The following is a 12,819-nucleotide window of genomic DNA, read 5'->3' on the forward strand; positions in this document are numbered from 1 at the left end:
TAGATTACTACAAGTTATTTTAATTTTATTGTGGCATTGTATATTTCTATGCCTTGCAATGTACTACTGCCACAAAACAACAAATTTCACAACAGACTGTCAGTGATAACAAAACTGAATCTGATTCCAGCTTATATTGTGTGCCTTCTCTGTATCTACATGCCAGTGAATCTCTCACAAAAAAAAGGTTTTCATTGTACATGTACCTCACTGTACATCTATTTATTTATTTATTTATTTGTAGATACAGTGCAAAACAGAGGTTTACAGCCCTTTGAGCCACACCACCCAGCAAGCCCCCAAATTAGCACCAGAGCAATCACGGAACAATTTACAATGACCACTTGTGCACATCATAATGAGCTTAACTTGACTTGCATTGGGCTCCCTTTGATTGATTAACTTTGTGCAATAGTTAATACAAGATCTTCATGATATCAAATGTCCAGGTTAAGTATGGGTGTTCGTGGTGTTAAAATAATAGATCTCAGTCAGTGAGTCACTAACTATACACAGGGATCCTTTCAGGCTTTTCCAGTGGCCACTCGTCATTGGCTCCAATGCAGTGAGTTGACAAATAATGTAACAATGAGCTAACAATGGCATATGGCACTGAGGTCAACAGTCAGGAAATTATGCAGCAGCTTTATAAAACTCTAGTCAGGTCACATCTAGAATATTGCATTCAATTCTAGTCACCCAATTATAGGAAGGATGTGAAGGGTGCACAGGAGGTTTACAAGGACGCTGCCTGCATAACGGGGCAAGTGCTATAACGAGAGGTTGGGCAGGCTTGGTTGTTTTCTCTGGAGCTGTGGGGAGATCTGGTAGAGATTTATAAGATTATGAGTAGACAAACAGCATTTTCCCCGGATTGAAATGTCTAACAGTAGAGATCATGCATTTAAAGTGGGGGGGAGGGAGTACAAGGAATTCTGGGTGCCTCATGTGTTTTGTCACAGCTGGTGGTGGAGGCAGACACATAGAGGCATTTAAGAAGCTTTTAGATTGGCACATATAGAGACCAGAGTGATATGGACAGTTTGTAGCAGAATACAACCTATAGACTTATGGACTCACTCTACAATATATGTTCTCAGCATTATTTGGATTTTTTGTGTTTGTATAGTTTGTCTTCTTTTGTAGATTTGTTGCTTGCCAGTTTTCGTGGTTTATCATTGATACTATATTTCTTTGTTCTACCATGATTGCCTGCAAGAAAATGAATCTGAGGGTAGTATATGGTGACATATACATACTTAGATTATAAATTTACTTTAAACTTTGAAGGGATTAGTTTTGTTAAGCATTTAATTACTTTTTAAATTAGTTTAGAACAACACAGAGGGCTGAAGGCCCTTCTCCTCTTCTGTACTGTTGTATATTCTATGTTCACTGTGAAGGAAGCAAACCAAGTAATTCTGATTATCCAGGGAATATCATCAGACTTCAAAAGATGTTAATGTAGAGATCTGCCCCAAAGAACACTTGATGTGGTGCTGGAATGATTGACTTCCAACAACCACAACCATCTTTCTTTGTGTGAGGTATGACTTTAACCATCCCAGTCACTCTACTCTCAGGGAGTTAGCAATTTGAAAATGAATTAGAAATGAGGCATAGGATCTAAAGAGACCTTGCCTTGTGGATCCAGAATTGGCTTGCCACAGAAGGCAAAGGGTGGTTGTAGATAGTTCATATTCTGCATGGAGGATGGTGACCAGTGATGTTCCGCAGGGATCTGTTCTGGGACTCCCTCCTCTTTGTGATCTTTATAAAGGAAGAAGTAGAAAGGTGAGTTAGTAAGTTTGCTGATAACACAAAGGTTGGGGGTGTTGTGTATAGTCTGGAGGGTTGTCAGAGGTTACAGCACGACATCGATAGGATGCAGAACTGGGCTGAGAAGTGGCAGATGAAGTACAACCCAGATGAGTGTGAAGTGGTTCATTTTGGTAGGTCTTTTCTGAAGACAGAATATAACATTAATGGTAAGACTCTTGGCAGTGTAGAGGATCAGTGAGATCTTGGGGTCAGTGTCCATAGGACAGTAAATGCTGCTGCGCAGGTTGACAGTGTTGTTAAGAATGTGTATGGTGTGATGGCCTTCATCAACCATGGGATTGAGTTCAAGAGCTATGAGGTAATGTTAAAGCTATATAAGACCTTAGTTAGACCCCACTTGGAGTACTGTGTTCAGTTCTAGTCACCTCACTACAGGAAGGATGTGGATACTCTACAAAGGGTGCAGAGATTTACAAGGATGTTGCCTGGATTGGAGAGCATGCCTTATGAGAATATGTTGAGTGAACTTGGTCTTTTCTCCTTGGAGTGATGGAAGATGAGAGCTGATCTATGATTCTATGAAGTAAGGGAAGACATAGAGAAGAAAAACAAAGATAGCCTTGGATGGAAAGGCCACTTCATTCATGGAGGTGATCTCAGAATCAGAATTTGGTGCTAGGCTGACACTCATCCAATGATCCATTGTTACCAGTCCATGGTCCCATATGCTCAGCAATGTCTTTCGCTATTTCTGTCCTTCATACTGACCAAAGAATGCTTATTTATTCCGCAACAATGATAGTCTTCAAATGATTATTTATTTATTTATTTCGACATCCAGAATGGAGTCAGCACATCCAGCCTTCGAGCTGCACCGCCAGCAACCCCAATTTAACACTAGCTCAATCACAGGAAAATTTACAATTACCAATTAACCTACTAATTGGTATGTCCTTGGAATGTGAGAGGAATGCAGCACACCAGTAGGAAATCCATACACTCCATGGGGAGGATGTACAATCTCCTTAAAAAGAACACCAAGATTGAACTCCGAACTTCAACACCCTGAGCTGTAATGGCGTTGCTTTAACCTCTGTGCTACCATGTTATCTGGCAGAGGTGGTGTGCGAGGTTAGCAAAAAATAAACCATGCTTGATATTTTTCTGCTTCTCCCTTTCTCAGTTAGGAAACATAACTGGTTCTGGGTTTCAAAAGAAAGGGGGGGGGGGGGGCAGGAACGCCTATTCAACCGGCGAGCTGTCTAATACTGTATATCACACAGTGGAAGTGAGAAACCAAAAATGGCATTTCACAACGCCCATTCACATCCCTGCCCGTGGCCCACGCAAGTCAGAATCAGCAGGAGGCAATCTAAATTTAGCAGCTTTGTGCAATATTTAGCCTTTATCACAATGACAAAGAAAACCCCAGGATGTGGTTAAGTGTAGGAAGTGGACGCTCTCACTATTGACATCACACTCTCGGCTAGAAGCAAGTGCGTGTGGTAACTGCTGACATTTTGTTAAGACTTAAGGATGCTTGAAATCCATAAAGTTTCATTAAGTAGAGTATTTTATGGCAATAGGTGCTTCACAAAAATGATAACGGACAGATGGTCAAGCAGAGATATCGGGATGAGTGACCAAAAGTGCTTGGACATAAGCAGTGACATGATGGGAGGGTAAAAGGAGGAAGGCTAAGAAGTTCCACAGCTTAAGGCCTCAATTGCTGATGATGTGGCCATCAAAAATATAGATAGCTACAGATAGACAAGAGGCTAGATATGGAGGAGCATGGAGATCTTGTGGTGGGTTTGAGGTTCAAAGACAGTTAGAGGATTCAGAGAATAGGACAACATTGACATATATGTACTTTGATAATAAATTTATTTTGAACTTTGAAAGTCATGGAGTGATTTGAACTCAAGCATGCCAATATTAAAATAGAGGAACTGCATTTGCTTAACAAGCTGAGAGACACAGGACAATAGGTCACAACTAAATGACGAAAAGTGTGCTCCTCATTTGATGTTCTTCTGCAGAAGGCTTGGACAGCACCTTTAATGCTAAATCTAATGTTTGTAGACTGCTGCAAGAAAGATGGGCATATATAACTCTCCCTCTTTCTCCATATGCTGATAGACCTTCTGCATCTACATCTATTTTCCTCTTTGTTTCCACATTTTTAGCACCTCAGTGAATTTTCCTTCACCATTTCAGCATATTATTGTTGATTTTCTACTGCAAATAATGAATAGGTGGAAAATCTAAGTATTGTTGCAATTTCATTCACAAACTCTTTCCATACAAAGCTAAAAGATTACTTTCCAGATGTCTATGTGTCTAGTTTAGTCTTCAGTAACCTTATTTTTAATGGAAAATAATGTCTGTGTCATCCTTGTAGTCACGGCCCACTCTCCTCTGAAACTCACTTGATCAAGAGATGTCTTAACCATGATTGAAATCACATACTGTGTCCAATAAGCTGCCTTAAAGAACCAAAATATGATGTCTGCTTTAACATGTAGAGTGAAAAAAAGAGTTTAAGATGCTCTTAGATTTTATTTCCTTTTTTTTATTTAGCGATACAGCATGGAGTAGGCCCTTCCAACCATACAAGCAGTGTTGCCCCAGCAACCCCATTTTAATCCTAACCTAATCATGGGACAATTTATAATGACCAATTAAGCCACCCGTTACGTCTTTGAACTTTGGGAGGAAACCAGAGCATCTGGGGAAAAGCTACATGACTGTGCAGTGCATTGTGTAAGTATAAGGTATTAGCTTAGTTAGGCATTTCATTAACAGTTGAATTAACTTGAAACATCATGGCTGTGTTCCTGAACTGTTCTGTTCTATTATCTAATGTTTGTGGCTCCGGATTCCAACACCTGCACTCTCTTGCTCCTCTATTGCAGGGGTTCCCAACCTGGGGTCCACAGATCCTTCGGTGAATGGTAGGGGTCCATAGCTTAAAAAAATTGGGAACCCCTGCTCTACTGAAAGAACCATTTCAGTCTCAGAGGGAGTATAGTTTCCCCTTGATCAATATTTACTCGGGAGAAGTTGGGAACCAACAGGAAATGAATAGCGACCTGCATAAGTACAACCGTATGGTGTTCGAATTTCTCATTACGAAAGAATCCTTCTTAAAGTGTTATTTCAGAGTTTTACATCATTACTTTTTATAAAAGATAAATTATTGAAGAAGAACTCATCAAAATAGAATGTCTCCTCTGAATGCTGCTTCAACCAGCTTATGTCAACTGGTTTGAACCATATTTACTCCTCAGACAAGACAAAAATAAAAGATTTTATGATCATTATTTCCTGTGGGATCTTGACATCACTATGTTGACATCAATGTCATACATTGTAATGTTGATCAGACTGAAAAATTGTTCAGTCAACGTTTTGGGCCGAGACCCTTCATCAGGACTGAAGAGGGAGGGGGCAGGGGCCCTATAAAGAAGGTGGGGGGAGGGTGGGAAGGAGAAGGCTGGTAGGTGTTCGATGAAAAACCAGTAAGGGGAAAGATCAAGGGGTGGGGGAGGGGAAACAGGGAGGGGATAGGCAGGACAGGTGAAGAAGGAATGTAAGGTGAAAAAGCACTGTGTAGTAGAAGGTAGAACCATGAGGGAGGTGATCGGCAGCTGGAGGAGGAGGCAGAGTGAAACTGGAATGGGGGAAGGGAGGGGGAGGGAATTACTGGAAGTTGGAGAATTCAATGTTCATGCCAAGGGGCTGGAGACAACCCAGACGGAAATTCCTTTCCCAGCAAATCCACCCCCCAACCCCCACAAGACAAATCGTCTTGAAGGTGGAGGGGTGGGTTAAGTGAAATGTTCCAAGGCTGATATTGTAGATTTCTGTTAGGCAAGACGATTAAGCACAACTCAGCCAAGGTGCCTCACTTCTCCCCCTTATGTCCAATTACCTTGAATTCTACTTTGAACTGAGACCCACAATTGTTAACTCTCTGCACCACAGTTCAAGAGCTTTAAGCAGCAGAAACATCTTTTTTTGGTCAAATCAGCAGAGAAAAGATTTATTAAGAGAGCTTTGTAAGCCAGGCAGCATTTATGGAAAAGAAGACAGTGGATGTTTTAGGCCGAGACCCGAGATAGAAATGTCAACTATACTCTTTTCCATAGATACTGCCTGGCCTGCTGAGTTCCTCTAGCATTTTTATGTGTCAACATCCTTGCAGGCAGGTTTGCTAGAGCTGTCGTGGAGGGTTTAAACTAATTTGGCAGGGTGTTGGGAATGGTAAAGATAGGGCTGACATTGGGGCAGTTGGTATACAAGCGAAGTCAGTCTGAAGTGAGATTGTCAGGAAGGGCAAAATTGCAGTCAGTGGGATGAGTTAAGCATAACATGGGAACAGAATCAAAAAGGGTTACAGATACAGGCTTGAGGGTGTAATAATTGAATGGATGCGGTATACAGAATAACATAGGTAAACGCAGCACGGTTACAGATTGGCAGGTATTACAATACATTCAAGGATACACGCACAAAGCCATGCTGACTATTCTTAATCAGTCCATCTCTTTCCAAATACTCATAAACCTTGCAATAACTTTCCCACTACTGATGTCAGACTCAGCAGCCTATAATTTCTTTGTTTATTTTTAGAGCCTTTCTTGAACTTGGAACATCTCTGCTAGGGCCCCTGCAGTTTCACTACTTGCCTCCCACGGGGTGCGAGACAACACCTTGTCAAGCCCTGGGGATTTATCCACACTTATTTGTCTCAAATCAGCAAACATCCCCTCCTCTATATAAGGTTCCTGGCCTCGCTGTTGCTTTGCCTCACTTCTATAAATTCTGTGTCCGTTTCCTGAGTAAATAAGATGCAAAAAATCCATTTAAAATCTTCCCCATCTCTTTTGGCTCCATGCACATTTCCAATACTGATATTTCAGAGGACCTATTTAGTTCTTTGCAATCCTTTTGCTATTAACATATCTGTAGAATTCCTTGGGATTCCCCTTCTTCTTGTCTACTAGGGCAATCTCACGTCTTTTTTTAGCCCTCCTGATTTCTTTGTTAAGTGTTCTGTTGTATTTCTTATACACCATAGGTACCTCATTTGTTTCTACCAGCCCATACCTGCTATCCACCTCTATTTTTTCTTAAATAAGGCCTCAGTAACTCTTGAAAACCAAAGTTCCCTAAACCAGTTATCTTCACCTTTTAATCTGATAGATAAATGTTTTGAAAACCTTTTACAGAGAAGATTTACTTTCTAATTCCTTCTCTGGATGATGGCATCATCCACAAGATCTGTATTTACTGTCAAATCTTGTTACTCCTGAACTGAGTGGTGTGTCAGAGCAATTAACAGTCAACTACGTTCATGCATCTGTTGGTGAGATAGCAGTGTTTTATAGTAATCAAGGAGTTTCTGATGTTTGTCTTTTTTCCTCAGATGTATTTAATTAACATAATTTTCATTCATGATATGGTGGGGGGAATCTGGAATACTGTTGCCGTAACTATACCACCATGCTATCCTTTCTTCCAGAACCAACATAGAAACATAGAAAACCTACAGCACAATACAGGCCCTTTGGCCCACAAAGTTGTGTCAAACATGCCCCTACCTTAGAAATTACTAGGCTTACCCATAGCCTTCTATTTTTCTAAGCTCCATGTACCTATTAAAAGCCTCTTAAAAGACCCTATCATTTCCGCCTCCACCACTGTTGCCAGCAGCCCATTTCACGCACTCAACACTCTCTGAGTAAAAAACTTACCCCTGACATCTCCTCTATACCTAGTCCCCAGCACCTTAAATCTATGTCCTCTTGAGGCAACCATTTCAGCCCTGGGAAAAAGCCTCTGATTATCCACATGATCAATGCTTCTCATCATCTTATACACCTCTATCAGGTCATCTCTCATCCTCTGTCGCTCCAAGGAGAAAAGGCCAAGTTTCATGACCAAGAATAAAGTCCCATTTCCACTAATTGACCTCATTTTCAGACCTTTTTGAGGAAGTTCCAAAAATTAAACCATCTTCTTTCACCACATGGACATTAATTAGCGGTTTATAAAGTCTTTTGAATTTTTTTAGGAATTGCAAGAAACTTATTATTGCACCTGAATGTAAAGAGCAAATGGTTATTTTCCTAATTATTTCCAGTAATTAAAAATACGGTTGCAGATTCAAGCTGTGAAAAAGCTATTTTTAGTTGTATTAATCAATCTTAATGATTATTCATAAATATATTAAGTTTTTTGATTCAATACATTTCTTAGTACATGTGACAATAATAAACTAATTTAGCATTTTCCATAAAGTCATATAATTTAAGATGCTCCCTGGACACACAGGCTGCAGCAGCCTCTGAGTAGAAATACATTTCCAAACAGGAATAATTTTCATCCCCGCAGCAGAAATTTCAGCCTTATGTCACTTGTTCCGTGGGAAAATGCAGGTGCCCAGTCTCTGCTCAACAAGGTTCTACAAACAGTGAGGAGGTTATATGCTGAATTCAATATGTTAGCCAGGACAAGCAGGGTCTGAGATTAATGGAAGCCTGAAGTAATGTGTTCAGGTCTGTGGTAAAGTATTAATCTGCATATTATACTGAGAACCTGGTGTGGAGTTTGAACTACAACTTTTGATTTAGTGGTGGGCTGTCATCTGCAGGTTCAGGACTATTGGTCAGATTCTGGCCATCTATAGTCTCTGTTTTGACTATGCTCCGTAATGATAAATAGTTTAGCTGGGAGAGGAGAGTCAAAGTTCAAAGTTTGAAGTAAATTTATTATCACCATAAACTACCCTGAGCTTCATTTTATTGCAGCTATTCACAGCAGAGCAAAGAAATACAATAGAATCAAAGAAAAAACACATACAAACAAAAACTGACCAACAACTTATGTTCAAATTAAAATAATAAATAAATAAACATAAACAAATAAATAATACTAAGAATATGAGTTGTAGAGTCATTGAAAGTGGGTCCAGTGGTTGTGGAATTAGTTCAGAATTGAGGTGAGTCAAGTTAACAATGCTGGTTCAGGAGCTTGATGGTTGTAGGCAAAGATTTTCACAAATACCAGTTGGTAAGTTTCTTATGTACTACAATCCTGAGCTATGTTTCATTTAGCACCTCCCCCCATCCCACCATTAAAAGCAAATGCAGAAAATAAGGAAAGGTCAGAAAGATGAATGAAAAGCAATAAGCTGAACTCAGATTTACAGAGGGATACAGTTCTCCCCCATAGAAAGCAACAAGAAAGTCATGAATCTCATCTGTTCACCTCTGTAGGACTGCTACTGATCTATTGCGACAGGCCTTGCCTGAAGACCTTCACAGGAAGGGGCTGCAGGTTCTATCTTCATCTCGCATTTACTCGGTCAGGTTCCTGTCTTGTGTGACTTTCATCTGGCGTTAAAGATTCCCAGCACACGAAAGTCTGCTTTCTACTTCAAGAGCAGAGAGCAGCCAACGTTAATCTAAAATGAAGCTAATGCACTTCCCTCAAGAAATACTTAAAATTTGAATAGTTATTATAAATAACTGTAGATAGCAGAAGCTGCCTAAAGGCTGTAATCTAATTGCATAATGCAGTCAGGATCAAAAATTTATCAATGTCATATCCAATCCTTCATTTCCATGCCTTCAGTCCACACTTTGCCACTCACCCAAATCTCCCTTCTTAAATGTCCAACTGCACTGCTTTCTGCTAACTTTCACTGTGGGTTCTAACTGGTATCATCCATCAAACCTATCAGCTCACTATCCTAATGGGATTCTTACCAAACAACATCATACACACACAGCACAGAGAAAGGCCCTTTGCTCCACCAGGTCCAGACCAACTTGAAAGGTACTTGGAGAGGTTTGTGGTTGGAAAGTTTTAGAGGTACCTGAGCCAAATGTGGACTAGCTTAGGTAGGAATATTGATTGGAATGAAGCAGATGGTCTGAAAGGTCACTTCTATGCTATGGGATTCTATGACTATCATTCACTGATTTTACACAAGTTTCATTTTCTTTATTCTTTTCAACAACCTCCAGCCCTCAGATTCTATCTCTCATCCACACACTGTGAGTGATTTATAATGGCCAGGTCACCTATCAGCCTACACGTCTTTGGGATGTGGGAAGAAGCTAGAGACCCAAAGGAAACCACATTTTGACACCCACCCTGGACCAAGACTAAACTTGGGTATCTACAGCTGTGAGGCACCACTGTGGGATCAATTCCAGAATCTGTGCCAGGCTTGATCCAGTATGGGTTCTGAGACACTATTGATCTTCCTGCAATTGTAGGCCTCTGCATTATGAAGTGAAGAAAAAGATAAATTACTGTTAATGTAAATTATTTTGCTTCCATTTAATGGTTTTAATTATTTAATAATCTTTACATTTGAATAAAATATTGTTTGAAGATTTTGCTGTAGTTTTAAAATAGAGATATTTAAAGAATCTAAAATGAATCAACAGGTTTGACAGCTGGTAAAGCCTAAACCAGGCTTTGGGGGTGGGCTGTCTGAGATACGTCTGGAATAGATTATCTGCACCCTGCCTCAGTTAGTGCGACTGTGGGTGAACCTCAGGCAGCGATTCCAGGCTTTGGGAGTGAGCTATCTGTGATGTGCCTGGAATAAACCATTTGCATCCTGCCTCAGTTAGGGCAGCAATTCCAGGCTTTGGGAGTGGGGGGGTAGGGTGTCTGAGAAAGCAAGAAAGAACATACTGCAGCCAATTAACCTATGAGCCTTCAATAGGGTACAGACTACTACACGCTTGTAAATTCCACACAGACAACATCGGACGGCAGAATTGAACTAGAATGGGAGGCCACAGCACTAACCAGTGTAAATTGACATTGAGGTAGGATAGACAATATAAACTTAAAAAAATGAAAAATGCAGAGAGTAATAGAATGCCTGGGAATAATTCAATATTAGTGATCAACTTTTTTAACAAATGATATAACAGACACCCTGATTGCTCACTGCAGTCCCCCTTTTTTTAAACATCTTTCACACTTATCAAATACATACTGTAATACTGATGCCAGAACACCAATTCATTTATGGCAATTATACAACAATGGCCTATGTTGTGCCACCTATGTTCAGCTATTCAACAAAGTTTTTAGAGCTTAATGGGAGAAAACACCAGAGGGGAGGAGGATCTATTCTGGCAAATCTAAACTGTAACCCAGAGGGTTAAGGAGGCATGATCACTGGGGCTATTTAGAGAGGAAATAGATTTGTTAGGGTTTTGCTGCGGATAGTCATGATTACAGTGAACAGCAGGACAGGCTTGAGAAAACAAGTTCCTTCCTCTGGTTCCCACTTTCTTATGGTCAATAATAAATAAATAATTGGCACAAAGTGTCCAGCACTTGAGGAAATTAGCACCTCAGGACTTCCTTAATGTAGTGAGATGTTGAATGGTTGATGCACTGACAGGAATTATTTTAATGGCAAAAATTGTGTCTACTATATTGTACTTCTAGCAGCAGTAACTTGGGTTTACAGGAACACAAGGAAATAGGAGTAGGGGTTGGTCACCAGGCCCCCAAGCTTGCCCCACAGTTCAATATGGTCATGACCAATCTATGGTGGTCTCAACAACTCCCCCCTTCTGTGCTAGTTCCCCATAACACTCAATTCCTTAATCATTCAGATACCTTACCCATTTTCTGGGTGTCAACATCTCCAGCGATCTATCCTGGGCCCAACATATTGACACAGTTACAAAGATACAACAGTGGCTGTATTTCATTAGGAGTTTGAGGAGATTTGGTATGTGACCTAATACTCTAGCAAATGTCTAACTGGTTGCACCACTGACTGGTATGGAAGAGCCATTACACAGGATCAGAAAGAGCTGCAAAGGGTTGTAAACTTAGCCAGTTCCATCATAAGCACTAGCTGCCCCAGCATAGAAGACACCTACAAGAGGCTACGCTCAAGAAGGCAGCATCCATTATTAAGAACTCCATCACCCAATACATGCCCTTTTCTCATTGCTACCATCAAAAAAGAGGTACAGAAGCCTGAAGACTTCTACTCAATGTTTTAGGAACAGCTCCTTCTCCCATATCATCAGATTTCTGAACAGACAATGAACCAACCTATAAAGCCCTATCTCACCATTCTTACTCTTTTTTACATTACATTTAATTTTTTACATATATAATTTTTACTGCAATTGCAATTTTTTTATATATTGCACTATACTGCTACTGCAAAACAACAAATTTCCCAACATATGTCAAAGATGTTAAGCCTGATTCTGATTTGATTGCCAGCTTCAATATATCTAATGATATGGTCTTTACCACTCTCTAAAAGATGCACTACCCTCTGATACACTTCTGTTTTAATTATGAACCCTAGTAAATGACTTTGTAATTATAAATCCTTGCTGGTGACTCTCACATGCAGAAACATCTCTACATCTACCTTGTCTATCTTCTGAGAAACATGTACGTTTGAATAAGGTCAATAATCATTCATCTAAACTCCAAGAAAGACCTAAACTGTCAAGCATCTGTTGGGGTTTAGGCAAGCGCTGGTAGATTATATGGTAGATACCTATTGGTGGGAAGCAGAGGCATTGCACCATTCTCATTTCCCTTCTGCAAATCTGATAAGAGGATGAGATAATGTTTTGCATTTCAGGAAGTATTTAAAAATAGCTGTTCGGAAATGGTCTATGGTTGGGGATCAGCCACAGGTAAAATGAACGCCCACCAGTTATTGAATATAAACAGGAAACTGGTTCACAGACAGTGAGTAAAAATAGAACATACATACTCAACCTGAATATTGACAGCGAAACACTGTGGCTTCGATCTTCCGGCTGCATAATTTTTTTTTCCATTAAGAAAGCCCAATTGAGTAAAAAAACGGACATGTTTAAAGCTACATATGACCCAGAACAGGAAATGCATCACACTTGGTGTTACATTAAAGATATATTTGCTACAGATTTTATTCAAAACCAGCCTTATTCAAAGTATCAGACCCCCACTTTAATGAAAGTCCAATATGAT

At 40.0% G+C, this 12,819-nt stretch overlaps 1 protein-coding gene across 7 annotated transcripts in view; it reads right to left on the reverse strand.

Annotated features, from left to right (window-relative positions):
- The window catches only part of LOC132383606 (transcription factor HIVEP3), a 764,495-nt gene that overhangs the window by 343,161 nt on the left and 408,515 nt on the right, over positions 1-12,819 (reverse strand). The window lies entirely within an intron of this gene.

This window comes from Hypanus sabinus, chromosome 30 (genome assembly GCF_030144855.1).
Source record: "Hypanus sabinus isolate sHypSab1 chromosome 30, sHypSab1.hap1, whole genome shotgun sequence".
NCBI lineage: Eukaryota > Metazoa > Chordata > Chondrichthyes > Myliobatiformes > Dasyatidae > Hypanus > Hypanus sabinus.